We start from the raw sequence: 15,581 nt of genomic DNA on the forward strand, positions 1-15,581 counted from the left end.
AGACCCAACAAAAATATCAACACATATTTGCTAAATCACACCCCAAGAATGGGGGTTTTTAGCCACACATCAAGAAATAAAAAAATACACCTAAAATGATAAAATTAAATGGGTATAAGGAATTAAACCTTGATTTAAGCAAAGGAAGAAGAATGGAGAAGACCCACTTCCAACTTGGGGAAGATGAAATCCTTCTTTCTTCAAGTCTCCCAAAAACCCTCTCCAAACTTGAGAGAAAATATCCCAAAAAGTACTATTCTATTGTGAAAATTAAAATAAATGTTCGACTTTTTAAAAATAATAACTAAGGCTAGTATTTATAGTTTTCAGATTTAGTGTTGCGGTGGACCATTCCGTGAGGTTAGTCGCGATCGCCGAATGACTTGGCGAATCGCCCTTCTTCTGGTTCATCGTCTTTTGTGCTTTGCCTTCAGCATGTTTATGTTCTGGACCATTAAGCAGTATGGCATTGCTTCGCGAAACTATTCGGCGAAGCGCCGACTACTCCTTTCATCGCCTTTTTGATCCACTTCCTTGAGGGCTTCGCGTACTGGAACAAAGAGCGGAGTACTTCCCTTCGGCGATTTGTCAAGAGTGATTGGCGAAGCTCAGGCTTCAGTTTTTATGTTCTTTCCAGCCTTTTTGTTCCTTTTTGCGCCTAAGTATCCATGCTTCCGCTAAAACTTCAAATACCTGAAACTTAATAGTTTTCATCAGATATTGAGACAAAATAAGCATTTGAGGACACTATTTCTATTAAAATAAAGCCCTAAATGAGTCCAAATCGTGGACTCATCAACGGTCATTGTGAGTTTTGGGTAGGTTGGAAAAATTTGATAAGTAGGGTGTTTAGAAAATACCTTGAGATGTTTAATTAGTAGACTTCTATAAAGGGTAGTAGTATAGTTCACCATGGTTTAGAATCATCTTGTGTGATGGATGTGAAATCTTAGTGATAACTTGATCCGACCTTAGAATTGAAAGAAGCAATACTTAGAATGTCTGTTTAGGCTTTCTCCCAAGGGGGAGATGGTGTGCTTAGATAACAAAGTCGTTGGGTTACTTGAATTTCTCACCTTTGAAAAGTTTAATGAGTTTGGGAAGTTTAGTCCCTGTTTTGTAGGACCATAAGGGATCTTGAGATGTGTTTATAAGGGTGATTATGATCTAGAGTTGCCTAATGAGTTGGCATAGGTGCATCCGATTTTCCATGTCTCTATGATAAAGAAGTGTGTTGGAGATCCGACATTCATATATCCCTTAGAGGGGTTGGGAGTTAATGAGAATCTCTCTTATGAAGAAGTACTGGATAAGATCTTGGACCGGCAAGTTAAGAAATAGAAAAGCAAGGAAGTTGTTTCCGTGAAAATGTTAAGGAGGGATCTTTTAGTGAGGGTTTAGTTGAGGGTGCTACTTGGGAGGCCGAAGCCAATAAGATGTCCCGATATCCTTATCCTTTCTCCTTCTACTCCTCCTTTAGCTTGAGATAAAGAGTTCCACATGGTTTGTTCTTTGTGTGAAGTCATGTGTGTTTTAGGTGTTTCCATGATTTCCTTATGTTGTGCATGTTTATGAAAGAACTTGTGTTTTGAAAGAAAATGAGTTTGCATGATTGATTTTCCACATGTTGTAGTGCATTGAGTATGAGTTGCATATAGACTTCATGAGATGAGTTGTGAAACATGACATAGCTTGGAGTTCAGATATTCCTCCTTTGATGTATGTTATGAGTATAGATTGCATATAGGCTCCATGAGATTGTGTTGAGCATGCTTTTAGCTTGGAGATGATAGTTCCTCCTTGAACATGAGAAATGTTAGAATTTCATGCATTTTGGGTTGTTAGATGTAGTTCATACCTTCCTTGTGATGCATTGAGCATGTTTAGCTTGGAGTTGATGATTCCTCCTTAGTTGTGTGCATTTAGATGTGTTGCATGATAATGGGTTGCTAGTCTTAAGTCGTCTCCTTTAAAAAGTGCCTAAGAATGCCATTCAAGGATGAATATTCCTAATGAGGAGATATTGTAACACCCCATATACGAAAGAGGAAAGCTTAACATTTTTTTAGAATTTCCAAGTGTCACCCACGAGGGCCAACCACGCCCCATGGTTGGACCCACGCTCCATAGGTCAGCCCATAGGTGGACACCATGGAAATCTGCCTAAGGCAGTAGCCACGCCAGGACCCAAGCCCTGTGGGTGGGTCCACGGCTCGTGGCTAGAGGGTCCGTAGATGGGAAAAATTCCCTTTCCAGACCACGCTTGACCAGGATGGACTGTAGGTCCATCCACGGTCCGTCGGTAGTGTATCATGGGTGGAGTCTGGGTGGTTGAGTTGAGGGCACAATGGTCCTTTCTCGATTTAATTAGAATTAAGTGGTGTAATTTTACCCTAGACTAGACCACCTATATAAGTACTTTAGACACTAAATTAAGTCATTTAAGTCATTCTCTCAAACTCACCAAAAGAATTGGGTTCCTCTCTCAAATAATTCTCTCTAGAAAGTTGAAGATGGAGAAGAAGAGGGTTCAAGCTAGGTCAAGTCAAGTCTCCATTCTTCCAAGATTTATGGGCTTTTTAATCAAGGTATGTTGACTTATTCATCCATGGAGCCCAATGTTTTCCCCAATTTAGAAGAAGAATTCCCCAAGTCAAACTAGGGTTTCTTCTAATGTTATGGGTTATGATCCAATTGAGTGGACTGTGATTGTTTATGATTGTTTATGATGGAATTGATGGAATTGATTGTTTTTAGTATGATTGTACATGTAACCATGCCTATCATGGAGATTGTGTTGACTAATGCTTATCTTATGCTTATGTTGATGATTTATGCTAGCCATCATATTTAGTACATTTTTGTACTAATGCATACTCTTGCCTACATTCTTATGAAATGTAGGATCCAGTGATATTGACTTCCATCCCCGTGGCTAGGCTCATAGTAGAGCAAGGAGTGAAGATTTGGTGAGTCCTCATAGCATCGAGGATTTGATCGCCTTTCCTTTATATCTTTCATTTTATGTTTAGAACTATTGTATGGGATGTATCCCTAACACTATTCAAGCATTAGATGGTTTGAGACAAGTGTAAAGACTTCCGCTTCATTTTACAAGACTTTGATATTGTGTGAAAATGTTTTAAATTTCCGCACCATTTTCTATTATCTTATGTTATGAAAGCTAAGTGGCTTGTATGAGGCCTCTATGGGGTCTTGTACGCCATGTTATATCTATGGTGTACCCCTGGATCGTGACACATCTAGGCTTAGGAACTTTTGGGGTGGTACAATATCTCTCCCTTGGAAACTTTATCAATGGGTTCTTCTTTATCCATTGAGTTTCAAAGAAACCTTAATTTTACAATTTTTGAATTTTCAAAATCTAGGATTACGTGATTTCTTAATGGCTCTTACTGAATTTTGATTTCCTCTTCATGATTTTGATCCTCATATGTATGAATTGATAATAATTTAATGTTTTCAATGATACTTTCATGAACTCATGACATGCAAGTATTTTCATGATCACAATTATGCTATTTTCACTACATCTTTCATTTACTCAGATTTTATGAATAAGGATGTTTTTGGATAGAGAATTATTGTGTATGTATGATTATCATGATTTAGATTCTTTTAGATAAAGTATCTCTTAGTTTATGTTATGTTTTCATGATTTCAGGAGATACCCTTATTATCAGATTTTTTATGAATGATTCAGTATTATCAAATTACTATTCTTTCCAGATTTGTACATATTTTCCATTGGGAGTATACTTAGCATCGAGTGAACCTAGGGATGAACGCTCTCTAATAAATAGAGATATGCGACCTTTAGTAGCAATATCTTTGTCCCAGAACTATGTACCATCGTAGGTCTTTATCTCACGTAGATATTTGCTAGTGGATTCACCTTAGCTCAGATTTCATGGTCCTTACCTTAGTAAGTAGGACACTATCTTTTCGATGTCGTCACAGTACACTAAACTCCATGTTGTAGCTCACATTCTTTATGTAGATTAACGGTAACTTCCACATTATGATATGATTTTCAGATATTACATGACCTTGTATTAAGTTTTCAGATCAGATCATCAATTTTTATGTTATGTTTACTTGGTCATTGCATTAGCATGGTTTTACATACTTATCATATTATCATGTCATGATTATGCATTTTTTTCCATAAGGTGTACATTTCAAGTACTAACCGCATACTTTTCTGCCTATATTGTTTCATAATATAGTTTTGACGATTTATATCCTGCTCACGATTAGTGCCATCTAGATCAACTTTGTAACACCCCGAATTTTTTTTTGAGCTAAGACTTGAGCCATCTTTCGTAGTGAGTAAGTTTTTACCAAGGAATTTAATTTTTTCTTTAGTATTAAGGTCACTAGATATAGCACCTTCAGTTCCAAAAAGAATTAAAGAGAATTCATTCAAGTCATTTCTTAGTTCTTTTAAGTTTTGGGTCAACTTCAAATGACCATAACTTTTAGCACAGGATCACTTAGGAGACCTATAAGATATCAAATGAAAGGTCTTGGAATCCTCTTTCCAACTCCATCATGTTTGGTAATTTTTGAGCTCGTATGAGGGAGTTATTCCCGTTTGAAGTCGGGTTGTCCAAATAAGGAAAGTTACCCAAAAATATGAGGGGTATTTTAGTCTTTTCCTTACACAATCGGATTTAAACATTTTTAATAAGGTTTTAGGAGTCTTAAATGATTAGAATCAGTTTCATTCATCCCCAAAGTGTTTAGGATTTAGAGAGAAGATTCAAGAGGAGAAAAAGTTCAAAGTTTCAAGCATTCGTTTAAGAAATTCAAGATTTCGCCAAGAACCTAGTTCTTTGGGGTATATAAGCTTCCATAGTGTTGGGTTTATTCACCCACACGCCAATCATGAGTTTCTTATGTGAATCTATCCATAAATATTGCGCAATTTAATTTCTTGATGAGTTCTTGATAAGTGTTCTTGAAGTTTCCTTATCGATTAAGTTTTGATGTAAGATTCTACTTGGGTCAACTTCAAACGACCATATCTCTAAGAATATGGAGAGTTTCGTGGGTCATAACCTATCAAATTAAAGGTATTTGAATCTACTTTCTAACACCACCAATTTCGCATCAATCCAATTTCTGAGTAAAAAGTTATAACAATTTTAGTAACCTATACGGTGCTGTTACAAATTAGCCGACGGGAAAATATTAAAAATCATCGTTTTTGTCTTCTTACTTCAAAGAAAACCCTAAACGAATTTCTTTACTAATTAAAGGCTCAAAACAATCAGATTTTATCTTTTAATCCATCATTCTCTTCTCTCTCAAACCCTAGGACAAAACCCTAAGAAAAAATCAAAGTAGAAGATAAAATTCTTCCAATCTTGTTTCAAGATTCTTCTTCAAGGTAAGTTTTTCTCCAAGAATTCCATTCTTTCCAACTAAAATTCTTCCTTAGAATTATGAATCACTAATGAAAATAATAATTCTTGTCCATAAAGATTTCAAGAATCTCAAGAAAGGTTTTCTTGATCGTTTACCTTCAAGCTAGGGTTCAAAGGCTTCTAATCAAGTTTTTCTTCAAGATTCTTCAAAAACCTTGTTCTTCCAAGTATGTAAGGCTATCATAGTGTTGTACTAGTTCGTCCTCACGCCCTATATATACTTTCAAATCAGTAAAAGAGAAATCTAGGATTTTACCCCTTGATTTGAGTATTCTTGAGATAAGTCGATTTGAGTTCTTGAGTTCATGGTTTTTTTAAAAATTCTATTCCTAATTATTGAGTTTTTATATTTTTATTAAGATCCTTGAGTTAATTTGTTCATGTCTATAATTCAGCATGAACCTTATTTTGAGTTATAAATTTTGAGAAGTTTTTCAAAGCCAACACTTGAGTTTTAAACTGAGTTTCGAGGAAGTAAGTATGAGAATGAGAAGAGTCGTATGCATGAGTTCTATATTGTTATTTAGACTCTTGAGTTGAGTCGTTCATGCCCATAAATTTCGCATGAACTCCATCAGTTGAGTATCTTTGAGAGGGGTAGTATCTTCAAGTTCTAAATCTTGAGTATTGAGTTCCTAATCAATTTGGAATTATATTCCTAATCATGGAGCTACTACACGTTACCCATGAATGTCCTTCAGTTGAGTAGTTCATGCTCATAATTTCACATGAACTCTATGAGTCGAGCAGTCTTGAGATGAGAGGTATCATTAAGTCCTTGAGTTAAGTAGTTCATGCCCATAATTCTGCATGAACCTCGCGTCGAGCATTCTTGAGATGAGTAGTATCATTGACTCCTTGAGTTCTGGAGTTGTTGAGTTCCAAGTATTGATTTCTATTCACGGTTATTGAAAACCTTGAATTGAGTCGTTCACGTACATAATTTGGCATTAACCCTATTTTAAGAAGTCTTTTTACAAATTGTTTTAGAACTTGTTTTAAAGACTTGAGCACTGAGTTGAGGAAGAGTAGAGCTAAGTTCATTTTCTTTAAAATGATATATTGGAACTAAGTATTCCCAAGAGTAAATGTTTTTACATTTAAGATGAGAGGAAACTGAGATTTCCAAAAGAGTTTTGAGCAGTTTGAGTACCAACTCTTTTAAGAGAAAGATTTTTGAGTAATAATCTCAAAATACAGAAAGAGTTATGTTTTTAATCATATGAGCTAGTTATATTTTAAGAGTAGTATAGCGCACCGATATAGGGTGAGTTCAGACAACTCATAGCCCCCATAAACCATGTAGCCAATGTGGGTAGAAAGTATCATACTTTTTAGATGATTCCTTAGTTCTTTTTAGCATAGACTAGTGGATCCACTTAGTGAGTAGGTCTTATACCCTGGCAAAGTATAAGACAATCCTGGCAGTGTGGGCGAGACGATGTATCATCACATAGCTCATAGTGATGGTTGTCGGTTAGAGAAACTCCCACAGAGATATTTTGTATTCTTATATACACAGAGTTATATTGCATTTTTATATACAAATTGAGTTATTATTATATTCTTCAATACAGTTGAGTTATTATCTATTGTTTTAATGGTTTTCCATATATTGCATCTTTTATTGTTGCTTTATCTTTGAGTATCTTGAGTTGATTACCTTTGAGTTGAGTTAAGTATCTTATTCTTGAGTTGCGTTTAGTTGAGTGAGTTGAAAAGAGGTAAGTATATTTCCTTTTTATCAAGTTCAAGCCTATGTTTATGCTTTAGAATTTCCCTTACATGCTCGTACATTTCACGTACTGAACCATTTTGGCCTGCATCGTTTCATGATGCAGATACACGTATTCATGATCATCAACAGGCGTTTCGTTGAGGTCATGCGATATTCCAGTCATCTTTGGTGAGCCTTCTTATATTCCGAAGGACTTTACCTTTACCTTTACCTTTACCTTACAAGTAGTAGTTTTGAGATGTTGTGGGTCTTGTCCCGATATCCTTCTTTAATAGTAGAGGCTTCATAGATAGACAGTAGAATTTGAGAAGTTTGTTTCATTTATTTTGTTAAATGTTTCAAAGACTTAAGTTGCCTATTTCTGGCGAGTTGAATATACTATTTTATTCAGAGTTAATTGTTGACACCCAATTTTGACCAACCTTTAACCCTTATGGGAATGCTATTTGATTAAATACGTATTTTAAAAAAAACATATTTTGGGTTTAAAATTTTAATCGATTTTGTCTAAAATTATTATTTTAGTATGCATGATTTATAAAAATTATTGTAATTATTATTAAATTATTTTATTATTATTATCAAATTATTTTTATCGATAATTAAAGTCGAAACATTTATCTTACTCAAATGTTTTAAAATTTAAATGTGTTTAATTTGTATGAAAATATTATAATATGTGTAGTATTTTATTAATTATCCTTGATTATCCCTTAAATCATTTAAATCATAGCTTAATCTATCCAATTTTATTTCAATTCTAGCTCTCTTTGTATTTCAATTTTAGCCTTTTATTTCAATATAGTTGCAATTTTATCCCTTTTGTTCATTGCAATTATAACCAATTCAGATTTCAATTCAATTCCATTTCCATTTATTCCTAACCTTCCATCCTTTAAGTTAAATCCTAGATCAAATCCTAGCCGCTCATCTAAACTAATCCAATGGGTGAGATCAAATCTTCCTAACATTTCTATTTTAATCTAGCAAAAGACTCCAAACCCTATTTTCATTCTTCCTCTCTTCTCCAAAGAGGAGTAGCCACAGCCCTCTCCTCTCTCTTCTTCCTCGCCTGCTGCCCAAAGTCATCTCCGCCGTCGCCTGATGATGGACGGCATTCAGTCGTTGACATTCTTGCTCCTCTCTCTCTCTATGCTCCTCTCTCGGCCAACAACAAGCTTCGCTGCTCTTGCTCTCTTCTCCAGCAATGGACCGGCGAGAACAGTCAACCACCAGCGAGCAACGATGGCGAGAAACCGGCAGCAGCAGCTCTGGTGAATACAGTCGCGAAGTTGGACGCCTCTACTCCTCTCTTTTCCGACAAGAACAGCCAGCCGGCAGAAGAAAAGCCAGCATCCCTCTTCTTTCCCGGCGAGGACGAACAACGCACTCCAATAAAGATTTTGCAGATTTCGAGACAAATCTTAACAGATTCGTCCAGGTAAGTCTATTAATTAATTTTATGGCCACCATTCCAACTCTTTGCTCTTGAGTTTAATTATCGTGGGTTGATTAGTTTGAAAACTCGATCATCTTATCCTTCTTGTTGATTTCTTAGAAAGCAAGTCTAGATTGTGATTCTTTGTCTAAATTAATGCTCGTTTGCTTCAATGGTGATTGTTTTGTGTATAAGGTGTTAAGATTATTGTTTCAATATCTATATATGTTATAATAAGATTGTGCTTCTCTCTCTAAATTGTTATTTGTCTTTCCTTATTTATTTGCTTCCATTATTTATTATTTATTACCATATTTAAATCTCTTTTCCTTTTTCTTATTTGTTTATTTCTATGATTAATCCCCACCCCTCCTCCTTATTTGTTTACTTGCATGCTTAATCTCTTAGATCATTTTTCTTTATTCACTTGATCCTCTTATATGTTTATATGTTTATTTCCTTTTATGCATGTATTTATTTATTTATTTACTTCTTTCCATAAACTTTCTATATGTTACTCATTTCCATCTACATGCTAAGTGTTTACTGCTTTGATAAACTGGTACTCCGTTCATACTTTCCCCAATTGGGACCCTCTTTCTTATTTTTTGTTTTTCTCGTGATGGTGTGTGACTTTGCACATCACACAAATACTCCAATTCTCTTCAAATATCCTTTATTAGAGAGATGGCTGAGGCATGGCAGATGCAGATAATTTTACTACCGTAGAACCATGTGCCTTCTCACGTAGAACCTCTTCAAGTATGTGTCTACCCAACTCTTAGAAGTATTAATTAGGTCATACACGCTGCATAAACCTTAGGTGGTTTGACCCTTGGTATCAATTCACAATGATAGTAGCCACCCGATCGTCTAAAGGGCCCCATCACCCTCTAGACAAATTGCATAACTATGTGTCAATGTGATCATGATAGTTAAATCAAGTCAAATTATGTCAAAATGGAGTTTATATCTTACTAGATCAGTCCAAGTAAGTTTTTTAATTATTTCATGGCCACCATTCTAACTCTTTGCTCTTGAGTTTAATTATTGTGGGTTGATTAGTTTGAAAATTCAAGCATCTTTTCCTTCTTGTTGATTTCTTAGAAAGCAAGTCTAGATTGTGATTCTTTGTCTAAATTAATGCTCGTTTGCTTCAATGGTGATTGTTTTGTGTATAAGGTGTTAAGATTATTGTTTCAATATCTATATATGTTATAATAAGATTGTGCTTCTCTCTCTAAATTGTTATTTGTCTTTCCTTATTTATTTGCTTCCATTATTTATTATTTATTACCATATTTAAATCTCTTTTCCTTTTTCTTATTTGTTTATTTCTATGATTAATCCCCACCCCTCCTCCTTATTTGTTTACTTGCATGCTTAATCTCTTAGATCATTTTTCTTTATTCACTTGATCCTCTTATATGTTTATATGTTTATTTCCTTTTATGCATGTATTTATTTATTTATTTACTTCTTTCCATAAACTTTCTATATGTTACTCATTTCCATCTACATGCTAAGTGTTTACTGCTTTGATAAACTGGTACTCCGTTCATACTTTCCCCAATTGGGACCCTCTTTCTTATTTTTTGTTTTTCTCGTGATGGTGTGTGACTTTGCACATCACACAAATACTCCAATTCTCTTCAAATATCCTTTATTAGAGAGATGGCTGAGGCATGGCAGATGCAGATAATTTTACTACCGTAGAACCATGTGCCTTCTCACGTAGAACCTCTTCAAGTATGTGTCTACCCAACTCTTAGAAGTATTAATTAGGTCATACACGCTGCATAAACCTTAGGTGGTTTGACCCTTGGTATCAATTCACAATGATAGTAGCCACCCGATCGTCTAAAGGGCCCCATCACCCTCTAGACAAATTGCATAACTATGTGTCAATGTGATCATGATAGTTAAATCAAGTCAAATTATGTCAAAATGGAGTTTATATCTTACTAGATCAGTCCAAGTAAGTTTTTTAATTATTTCATGGCCACCATTCTAACTCTTTGCTCTTGAGTTTAATTATTGTGGGTTGATTAGTTTGAAAATTCAAGCATCTTTTCCTTCTTGTTGATTTCTTAGAAAGCAAGTCTAGATTGTGATTCTCTGTCTAAATTAATGCTCGTTTGCTTCAATGGTGATCGTCTCGTTTCTAAGGTGTTAAGATTGTTGTTTCAATATATATGTTATCATAAGTCGAACTCATGCCTATGAGTTTCATATTTCTTCGTTATATAGCAGATTTATTATTTTGTAAATTGCTTTGATGATTTCTTATTTGTAAAATCATGATTTAGTCATAACTAAATTGAGGAGCATATTCGTTCTTCCCTAAAATAAATTATTTGATTTTCCCTTGATTGTTGAGATCTTACTTCTAGTTAATTTATTTTATGTGTTGTTTTACCATAGTTGATGATGTAATATTGTATGTAAATAGATCTCTGTTATTTTATTGGTTAAGTCAGCAGGTTGATTAATTCCTATTTAATTACTTAATGGTTCAAGATTTTCTCTAGCTATTAAGAAAAGATGTAGCCTTCCATAAATTGTTGGTTGTCTTTGCTCAATTCGTGGTAATTTACTGGAATCTTTCGCCCATGGTAAATCCTCAAATTAACAAATAAAAATGCAATATTTTTTTCCTTATAAATTCCTCGTGCTCATTTTATATTATGTAAAGTTTGCAATAATTTTTTATTCAATTATGGTAATCCAGGAATAGGTAAATATATTTGGTGCATAATTATTGATTTCCTTCAATTGATATGTGTTGTTGTTTATATATGTGTATTCACTTGTATATCTTTACATTATTTAGTGGATTAGTTTAGTACTTTTTTGGTAATAAATAAAATAAAATGGCTGACCGATAGAGTTTTCCTTTAATAGGAAAAACTGACGCTTAATTGATTTATATTCCTTATTATGGTCCCCTTCCTTGCTATATAAATAGATTCTTCTCTTATTCTTCTACTCACTTTTAACTCACGCTTCTATTCACTCAGACATTCTATTAATTAACTAAAATATTCTCTACTCTCTAAAAAAAGTAAAATAAAACACTCGGAAACGTTGAGCACTCTTCCATGCTATTTTATGGTGTTCGAGTCGATTATTGGATTAAAGTGTGTCTTCATTGCTGTTTTTCTTTAACTGCTTAACCGATTAGTGACTTTCATATATATTTAATTTTTTGTTCTACATCATTACTTATTTACTTTTATGCATAGGTCCAAAAATGGATATTGATAAATTAAAGGAAGTATTCGAGTCAGTTTTCTTCTCTTTTTCTATATGTGTGATTGTATATGTGTAATTTGTTGCTCAAATAAATTTATGTCTTATTCTGCCTAGGTATATAAAATAGATATTATTACGTGTGTTTTTTACTATATTTGTAGTGTATTGCTTTCTTTCATTTAGCAAGGTGTGGAATATTGAGTGCCAGTTTGAAGAGTCGTCAGGGATGGGATTTAGTTCTATTTTCGTTTGTATTTGTTATATTTATTTTTTAGTCTTGTAATACTTGTATTAACTCTAACTCTCACTATATATATGAAATATTTTGGGGGATCGTCGAAAGGGGGAGGAGATATACGTGCTAATCGTTTCTTTTATTTTAGCTTTATTTTATTTTATTATGTGTGGTTGTTATAAATAATATGCCTAGATACAAGCATGTCGGAATCTCTTCATAATCGGTTTAAAATCATCTTGTCTTTATAACCATTTTAATGAATAGCTCATCTCCATCGTGTGTAAAATCTTGGAATTGTTTGGGATCTGATTTGTAGGTCAATATGTTAATTTAGTTTTGTCTGATCATATAATTAAAATAATTTAAACATGTCAAACAATTAGAAATTATATTTACCAATGTTTATTAATTATCTTGTTATAGAACCTTGTTCATAAGGATTAATTGTTTTTATATGTTCTATGAGGTTTAGAAATCATGCCTATTGGAGCTGCAATAATTCAATCTTTCAATCACTTAGAAACCATGTATATAGGTTTATTAATCAATTTTTACATGTCACTCAATCTGGAATTGTAAATCAATTTTAGGATCTTAATAAATTAGACTAATTATATGTTTGTTGTAATTTTGATGTGTTTTTTTTTAATTAGTAAATAAATAATCTCCAATATGTTTAAAATTGAGATAAATTTGGTATGCATAGTCTGCCACTTAAAATAATCTAGTTGGCTCTAGCATGTTATAACAAAATAAAATCAATTTATTTGCATATTTCCTACACTGGTAGTGTCTAAATATTTTCTTGCATGTCTAAGAATTAAATCAGTTTGGTAACAATTTCTGACTAATATCTACATTGTTTTAAACTAATCTGCTCCGATTAAATCTGCCCGAAATAATTATTTTTTTCATCGCGACGAACTGCTTTTTCCACTTTCAATAAATTAATAATCAATTCCTGCATGCTTTATTTACTGGTCTGCCCCTAATTACATTATGATTAAAAAATAATAATTTCTGCACTATGTCATAACTTTGTGCCCCTTTTAACGGAAGTGATGAAAATCGACTCGAGCTTAAAACGACAAGCATTGATTTTGTCTTTCCAAATAATAAGTTGAGCTCTGATCCGTAGAAGGGTGTTTGTTTAAGTTTTGGAGTCTCCCTTTCCCTTTTTCCTTTTTTTTATTTGTTTGTAATTATAACTGCTTAAGGTAATTTAATTTTAAAAAAATAATTTCGCCTATCTATTTGTCTACTTTCTATCTTCTCGCATATTCTCTTAATTTAAATCAGTATTAATTGTTTAATATTATTTATCACCTAGTAAGCATGTTTAATCAAATAATTAAGAGAATGGACTGACCTTAATTGTTAATTGTAACCCCCTACATAAATTGTATAAGATACGGTCGAGACCCACCTTTGTGAACCTCAACGGATGCTTAACACCTTCCCCTCGAGGTAATTTGAACCCTTACCCAATCTCTGGTTTGTTGACCTTTAGTTAGATTATTTAGGTTAGATAGGTGTCCTAATGCGCATTATTTTGTTAGGTGGCGACTCTTCACTTCACCCAAACCTAAAAGAGTTGTTAGGTCGTGCACCGAAACCCATTTTGCGATAAACGGATCGCGACAGAATGACAACTCTGCTCGGTATTTTAGGTTCTTACCATTATGTGTGTCATGATTATATGGGGTTTAATGTATTGCTTGTTTGGTCATTACCATGCTAAATTGTTATTTTTCATTCCTTGTTTATTTGCTTCCATTATTTATTATTTATTTCCATGTTTAAATCCCTTTCCCTTTTCTTTATTTGTTTATTTCTATGCTAATCCCATCCCCTCCTCCTTATTTGTTTACTTGCATGCGTAATCCCTTAGCCCCTTTTTCCTTATTCACTTGATCCTCTTATATGTTTATATGTTTATTTCCTTTTGTGCATGTATTTATTTATTTATTTATTTATTTACTGCTTTGCATAAACTTTCTATATGTTACTGTTTACCATCTACATGCTAAGTATTTACTGCTTTGATAAACTGGCATTCTGCTCATACTTCTCCTAATTGGGATCCTCTTCCTTTTTTTTTTGTTTTTCTCATGATGGTGTTTGACTTTGCACATCTCACATATACTCCACTTCTCTTCAAATATCCTATATTAGAGAGATGGCTGAGGCATGGCAGATGCGGATAGTTTTACTATCGTGGAACCATGTGCCTTCTCGCGTAGAACCTCTTCAAGTTTGTGTCTACCCAACTCTTAGAAGTTTTAATTAGGTCATACACGCTACATAAACCTTAGGTGGTTTGACACTTGGTCTCAATTCACAATGATAGTAGCCACCCTATCGTCTAAAGGGCCCCAACACCCTCTAGACAAATTGCATAACTATGTGTCAATGTGATCATGATAGTTAAATCAAGCCAAATTATGCCAAAATGGAGTTTAGATCTTAACAGATCCATCCAGATAAGTCTTTTAATTAATTTTATGGCCACCATTCCAACTCTTTGCTCTTGAGTTTAATTATCGTGGATTGATTAGTTTGAAAATTCGAGCATCTTAGCCTTCTTGTTGATTTCTTAGAAAGCAAGTCTAGATTGTGAATCTCTTTGTAAATTAATGCTTGTTTGCTTCAATGGTGATCGTCTCGTGTCTAAGGTGTTAAGATTGCTAGTTCAATAAATATGTTATCATAAGTCGAACTCGGGCCTGTGAGTTTCATATTTCTTCGTTATATAGCAGATTTATTATTTTGTAAATTGCTTTAATGATTTCTTATTTGTAAAATCATGATTTAGTCATAACTAAATTGAGGACGACATTCGTTCTTCCCTAAAATAAATTATTTGATTTTCCCTTGATTGCTGAGATTTTACTTCTAGTCTATTTGTTTGATGTGTTGTTTTACCAAAGTTGATGTTGTAATATTGTATGTAAACAGATCTCTATTATTTTATTGGTTAAGTCAATAGCTTTATTAATTCCAATTTAATTAATTACTGATTCAAGATTTTCTCTTTCTATTAGGGCAGGATGTAGTCTTCCATAAATTGTTGTTTGTCTTTGCTCAATTCGTGATAATTTGTTGGATTCTTTCGCTTATGGTAAATCCTCAAATTAAGAAATAAAAATGCAATATTTCTTTCCTTATAAATTCCTCGTGCTCATTTTCTATTATTGAAAGTTTGCAGTAATTTTTTATTCAATTATGGTAATACAGGAATAGGTAAATATATTTGATGCATAATTCTTGTTTTCTTTCAATTGATATGTCCTGTTATTGATATATTTTTATTCACTTTTATCTCTTTACCTTATTTAGTGGATTAGTTTGGTACTTTTTTGGTGATAAATAAAATAAAATATTTGACCGATTCAATTCTCGTTTAATATAGAAAACTGACGCTTAATTGATTTTATTTCCTTATTATGGTACCCCTCC

This window comes from Solanum tuberosum, unplaced genomic scaffold (assembly GCF_000226075.1).
Source record: "Solanum tuberosum cultivar DM 1-3 516 R44 unplaced genomic scaffold, SolTub_3.0 scf00084, whole genome shotgun sequence".
Lineage (NCBI taxonomy): Eukaryota > Viridiplantae > Streptophyta > Magnoliopsida > Solanales > Solanaceae > Solanum > Solanum tuberosum.